This window comes from Procambarus clarkii, chromosome 22 (assembly GCF_040958095.1).
Source record: "Procambarus clarkii isolate CNS0578487 chromosome 22, FALCON_Pclarkii_2.0, whole genome shotgun sequence".
Classification (NCBI taxonomy): Eukaryota; Metazoa; Arthropoda; class Malacostraca; order Decapoda; family Cambaridae; genus Procambarus; species Procambarus clarkii.
This window is the reverse complement of record NC_091171.1, coordinates 41,102,566-41,110,065: the sequence shown is the minus strand read 5'-3', so window position 1 is coordinate 41,110,065 and position 7,500 is coordinate 41,102,566. Positions and strand designations below refer to the sequence as shown.

At 45.2% G+C, this 7,500-nt stretch overlaps 1 protein-coding gene across 1 annotated transcript in view; it reads left to right on the top strand.

The window, feature by feature from the left end:
- Positions 1-7,500, top strand: part of Plod (procollagen lysyl hydroxylase) — a 310,319-nt gene that overhangs the window by 133,629 nt on the left and 169,190 nt on the right. The window lies entirely within an intron of this gene.

The window sequence follows — 7,500 nt, the reverse complement described above, 5'->3', positions numbered from 1 at the left end:
GTACGCTGCTGGCTGGTCCACGCCCTGCCCCGCCCCGCCCCGCCCCACACCTGGCCTGGGGGTCCGTACGCTGCTGGCTGGTCCATGCCCTGCCCCGCCCCGCCCCGCCCCACACCCTGGCCTGGGGGTCCGTACGCTGCTGGCTGGTCCACGCCCTGCCCCGCCCCGCCCCGCCCCACACCCTGGCCTGGGGGTCCGTACGCTGCTGGCTGGTCCACGCCCTGCCCCGCCCCGCCCCGCCCCGCCCCACACCCTGGCTTGGGGGTCCGTACGCTGCTGGCTGGTCCACGCCCTGCCCCGCCCCGCCCCACACCCTGGCCTGGGGGTCCGTACGCTGCTGGCTGGTCCACGCCCTGCCCCGCCCCGCCCCGCCCCGCCCCACACCCTGGCCTGGGGGTCCGTACGCTGCTGGCTGGTCCACGCCCTGCCCCGCCCCGCCCCGCCCCAAACCCTGGCCTGGGGGTCCGTTCGCTGCTGGCTGGTCCACGCCCTGCCCAGCCCCGCCCCGCAGCGCCCCGCCCCGCTCCACACTCTGGCCTGGGGGTCCGTACGCTGCTGGCTGGTCCACGCCCTGCCCCGCCCCGCCCCGCCCCACACCCTGGCCTGGGGGTCCGTACGCTGCTGACTGGTCCACGCCCCGCCTCGCCCCGCCCCGCCCCACACCCTGGCCTGGGGGTCCGTACGCTGCTGACTGGTCCACGCCCCGCCTCGCCCCGCCCCGCCCCACACCCTGGCCTGGGGGTCCGTACGCTGCTGGCTGGTCCACGCCCTGCCCCGCCCCGCCCCACACCCTGGCCTGGGAGGTCCGTACGCTGCTGGCTAGTCCACGCCCTGCCCCGCCCCGCCCCGCCCCGCCCCACACCCTGGCCTGGGGGTCCGTACGCTGCTGGCAGGTCCACGCCCTGCCCCGCCCCGCCCCGCCCCGCCCCACACCCTGGCCTGGGGGTCCGAACGCTGCTGACTGGTCCACGCCCTGCCCCGCCCCGCCCCGCCCCACACCCTGGCCTGGGGGTCCGTACGCTGCTGGCTGGTCCACGCCCTGCCCCGCCCCGCCCCGCCCCACACCCTGGCCTGGGGGTCCGTACGCTGCTGACTGGTCCACGCCCTGCCCCGCCCCGCCCCGCCCCGCCCCACGTCGCCTCACGCCAAGTATCCTCTCATTACCCTCAAGAAAACTGTAATCCCAGGGATTAACAGCTGCCGGTAAACCCAGCTAGGAGCACCTGTCTCGTTATACACGCCGAGGGTTACTCGCTATCCTGGCTACGGGCCTAGGAGTTAGGATAACAGCGAGGGGGAGGGATCAGTCTCTCTCTTCTGTCTGTCGATGTCTGCCTCACTTTTGTACCTGTCTCCCTCTCTCTGCCTCTTTTTTTATTTATAAATAAAATAAATAAAAATTTACCTTTTTTAAAAATTCCTTACCGGGAGCCGGTCGGCCGAGCGGACAGCACGCTGGACTTGTGATCCTGTGGTCCTGGGTTCGATCCCAGGCGCCGGCGAGAAACAATGGGCAGAGTTTCTTTCATTCTATGCCCCTGTTACCTAGCAGTAAAATAGGTACCTGGGTGTTAGTCAGCTGTCACGGGCTGCTTCCTGGGGGTGGAGGCCTGGTCGAGGACCGGGCCGCGGGGACACTAAAAAGCCCCGAAATCATCTCAAGATAACCTCAAGATAACCTCTTCCCCGTGACTGGTAGAGCTGTCTATTCTCTCTGTTCTCTGTCCCTCCGTTGTTCTTTGTATAACTGAGAACAGGGTTCATTAGGGCTAACAGTTGAAGTAGCTGGTGAAACTGCAAGCAAGAGCTGTTATCCTACCTCAGCTCATCTGATGCCTGCCCTCAGATTTTTGTTGTAAGGAATTATCTGTATTTCAATATAAGTAACAGTTATATAAGGAATAATATAAACCAGTAGCGAGCCGAGTGTCAGAGCCTTCATGAGATCAGTTGACCTGATCTCCCGTGTATCAACCTCTTGAGCCAACAGGTTCCAGATCATTGGTCTGGAACACGTTACACTGTCATAGAAGAGTCACACTTCATGCCAAAATATGTCTCTTTCATCTCTGAACTCAAGGTGTTCGGCACCCATGTGCATGCCTCTCCAATTTGCAATGCGTAGTCTAGTTATCTTCAGCGCCTGTGTTTTCTCAGCCACAAATGTGATGGACCTCATTGGTGGCGTTCCCTCCAAGAGGAGCCCCAAGGCGTGTGCTGTCCTCAGGGTTGGTTATATGAATATCAGGCTAAACAACCCTTATTCGCTCTATTATGTGCTGGTTGGTGGAGGTTATTTCGCACTTGAAAGAGTTCAGGGTGAGGCCTACACTTGCTCCTTGTAAGTCTATGGAGTAAGGTCCCCTTGTGCAGGCGAGGAGTCACAATAACGTAGCTAAAGTATGTTGACCAGACCACACACTAGAAGGTGAAGGGACGACGACGTTTCGGTCCGTCCTGGACCATTCTCAAGTCGATTGTGAATGAGAAAATCGACTTGAGAATGGTCCAGGACGGGCCGAAACGTCGTCGTCCCTTTACCTTCTAGTGTGTGGTCTGGTAATCAAGGTCCCCTTGTCTGAGGAGCCAGCTAGAGTACCATCGTCCAAAAACCAAATGTTGAGCTCACTGGACAGGTTATCGGTGACCTCCTTGATGACTAGGCAGAGAAGAAATGGAGCAAGGGGGTCACCCTGTTGGACACCTTCTTGTGATTCAATTTCGTGTTCCCCGAATAACAGAGTTAGACTCTTGCTGTAGCATGAGTTTACAAACGGGTAGAGGGAAGGAAAATAGCGATGAACCGCACTGAGTACTGCATTACTTCTAATCAGATTGAAAGCATTTTTGAAATCCAATTTTATCAGTGCTTTTTCATCCGTAATGTTGGCAATGTAGGCTCTAGCTGCATGAGCCGCTGCCTCACACCCTTGGGGAATGCCAAACCCAAGCTGTTTTGGCTTCAGCATGTTTCCTGCTGCCTGGCTAACTGTTCTAGCAGCAGCCTTAGCGACGAGACGCCGGAGTGAATTGCTCACAGCTGTTGGTCTGATTCCTCCTTCCTCTTTCCTCAGGGCACAGAGGGTAGCGCCAAAATAGAGAGAGAGAGAGGTCGTATGGTCTCTGGTATGTTGCCAGCTAGGCATGTGTTGGAGAATCTAGTTAGTTCCACCAGGAGGCCCTGTGTAATGTCTCCCAGTGCGGGGTTGGAATCTAGTTAGTTCCACCAGGAGGCCCTGTGTAATGTCTCCCAGTGCGGGGTTGGAATCTAGTTAGTTCCACCAGGAGGCCCTGTGTAATGTCTCCCAGTGCGGGGCTGAACATTTGTATCGCGCCAGTTTATTGGTGGAACTTGTCTTGTTTTCCATGTGATGATGCCAACCCTTCGTGCACAAGTGGTAGAACCAACAGCCACTAGGCATGGCACGTACAAAATATGGACTGTTGTACCCCCAAATAGGTTTGTAATATTTGTATTATATTTGTAACACTAGCAACTATGGTGACACTGTAATGGTTGCTGTAACTCGTAACCCTGTATGTGCTGTAATAATTCTATTAATATAACCCCTAAAAAAATGGGAAGAGTCCGCCTTCGGAGCAGCTAATGCTCAGGCCAGTTATCAGGGTAAGGTGAGGGGGGAAATGACCAAGATGTTAAAAATATATTTACAATTCTTATAAACCAGATGGAAGATCATGTTAATGATAAACAGTTAATGCCGCCACCACTCCTCCTGGAACTTTGATAATTAGACTAATTGACTCTGCAGGAGACCGGCCGACTAGTACCAAGTGTTAAGTGTTAGGGGGAACTTTCATGTTTTAATACTTAACGGGTGAATGGAATTCCTTTTAAATTAACTTGATGAATTACAAGGGGGAAGTATTTACTCTTAAAACTGTTCAACAGATCACAGGTGAAGTTCTAAACAACTCAAGTTCTAGACTCAGAATTAATTAAGGGAAAACTATATAAAATATACTGGAGGTAATTTACAGTAACTTTATTTGATGAAATGCAAATGAATTAACCCTTAGCTAGTATGATATCATATTAATTAGCGGCATCAGATGCGCGAAGTCGGCTGACACCTAGCTGACAGGTTAACAGCTGACACATCTTCCAGTAAGACGTCTTGGTCTGATAATGACAAAGTGAGTACCAACCAAGCAAGCTCTCAATTATATTGTAAGTATTGCAAGCTATATGGACATACCATAGATAAATGTGGAAAAGCCCAATACAAAGGCTATAGTGAAACTCCTAAACCCAAACCGACTTCTAAAAGTTTCTATACATATACAATACTGTATATTCCATATACAGTATTGTATATGGAACATATACAATACTGTATTGTATATGTTCCATATACAATACAGTTCTGTACTGTATATGGAATTCCATATATTCTGTTCCATATCTGTTCCATATACAGTATTGTATATGGAATACAAACTGTACAGGGAACTCAAACAGACAATTACCATTGTCAACTGTTTCATCAGCCATTGGTCTAGCGTGGTGGTCAAACTCTCACAAGTCAAGTCTGGCCTCGGGCCGGGCTTGGGGAGTAGAAGAACTCCCAGAACCCCATCAACCAGGTATCAACCAGGTATCAATGTACATAGCAATAGCAATGTTCCATTTACCACTGTTATGCCCCAGTGAAGTTGATATACCTCGGGGCATCTCACAAGGTCTGGCGGAACCATTTATCTTTCTCGAAGGAAACGCTAAGCGGCCCTCAAGACCGTGTTTGTGTGCCAGAAAGGCCAGAATTGGCGCTGGGCGCTTGGCCATAATGTATATCATTAGTTAATTGATATTTACTGAAGGAGTTTGGTCAGGCTAAGGTCTTTGAGGAACGCACGGTGTAGTGACAGTTTATTCACAGGAAACTGGCTCAGTTACGAAACAAAAAAACTAATTAATTCAAGAAAAACATTAAAAGGGTTTGTAATTTATTGTAATTCTTCCAAGACGTCAATTCTTACCCTACCAGCATAACAGCTCTGAGCAATAGCCTTCAAATAATGAGTGAAAAAAGATGGGGGTGAATTTTGTTAGGCCTGTATAAGTAAAGCAAGTACAAGTGCGCCTTGCTAGAGAGGACACACACGGATGTGAATTTCCCGGGTGAGCTAAGGCAAGCGAGGGGGGGATTTAAACTAATTAGACGAGCTGGGACGAACCAGAACTATCCCCCCCCCCTTAAAATGATATAAGCAATTAGAAGCCAAGCATTTGCCATTACGGTATATTACACAACTACCAGAGGTATATTTGTCATGTGAGATGACTCGGTCGAATGTAGGATTACAGGGATATTTGATGATATGTTGATGAGTCTGTCAACCTAGATAGATAGGAGAACTGATAACCCCCCTGTCCACTTAGCAGTAAATAGGCACCCAGGAGTCAGCCAGCTCCTTGTGGGGTTGCATCCTGAGGGAGGGTCAGTAATTCGACCCTTGAACCTGGATATAAGTCTAATATACACTGTGTTTATAAACTAGCTGCTTATCCTCCGACACAATTATCAATTATAATTATTAAATACGACTGAGAAACACCTGGTAGCAGGAGCTTAACCTTTAACCGACAAGTGTTTCACTATATAATGACTTTTAACACAAGATAACAAATTCAAATGATAACAATTAAATAAAATGTTCACGTAATAACAATAAAATCAAATTCTTAAATAATAACAATTATTAAATGAAATAACATTTTCATATAATAACAAAACGAATAAAATTTTCAATTAACTCAAATAAAATTAGATCGAAAATAATATTTTCGAAAAAAATATATATGGTATACCCATAACCCATTTTTGGGGGCGAATTTTCTCAGTGTTGATTATGTAATACTTTACACGTTAATACTTTACACGTTAATACTATACACGTTAATACTATACACGTTAATACTATACACGTTAATACTATACACGTTAATACTATACACGTTAATACTATACACGTTAATACTATACACGTTAATACTTTACACGTTAATACTATACACGTCAATACTATACACGTTAATACTATACACGTTAATACTATACACGTTAATACTATACACGTTAATACTATACACGTTAATACTATACACGTTAATACTATACACGTTAATACTATACACGTCAATACTATACACGTTAATACTTTACACGTTAATACTATACACGTTAATACTATACACGTCAATACTATACACGTTAATACTATACACGTTAATACTATACACGTTAATACTATACACGTTAATACTATACACGTTAATACTATACACGTCAATACTATACACGTCAATACTATACACGTTAATACTATACACGTTAATACTTTACACGTTAATACTATACACGTTAATACTATACACGTCAATACTATACACGTTAATACTATACACGTTAATACTATACACGTTAATACTATACACGTTAATACTTTACACGTTAATACTTTACACGTTAATACTATACACGTCAATACTATACACGTCAATACTATACACGTTAATACTATACACGTTAATACTATACACGTTAATACTATACACGTTAATACTATACACGTTAATACTATACACGTTAATACTTTACACGTTAATACTATACACGTCAATACTATACACGTCAATACTATACACGTTAATACTTTACACGTTAATACTATACACGTTAATACTATACACGTCAATACTATACACGTTAATACTATACACGTTAATACTATACACGTTAATACTATACACGTTAATACTTTACACGTTAATACTTTACACGTTAATACTATACACGTTAATACTTTACACGTTAATACTATACACGTTAATACTTTACACGTTAATACTTTACACGTTAATACTATACACGTTAATACTTTACACGTTAATACTTTACACGTTAATACTATACACGTTAATACTTTACACGTTAATACTATACACGTTAATACTTTACACGTTAATACTTTACACGTTAATACTATACACGTTAATACTTTACACGTTAATACTTTACACGTTAATACTATACACGTTAATACTTTACACGTTAATACTTTACACGTTAATACTATACACGTTAATACTTTACACGTTAATACTTTACACGTTAATACTATACACGTTAATACTTTACACGTTAATACTTTACACGTTAATACTATACACGTTAATACTTTACACGTTAATACTATACACGTTAATACTTTACACGTTAATACTATACACGTTAATACTATACACGTTAATACTTTACACGTTAATACTATACACGTTAATACTTTACACGTTAATACTTTACACGTTAATACTATACACGTTAATACTATACACGTTAATACTATACACGTTAATACTATACACGTCAATACTATACACGTCAATACTATACACGTTAATACTATACACGTTAATACTATACACGTTAATACTATACACGTTAATACTTTACACGTTAATACTATACACGTTAA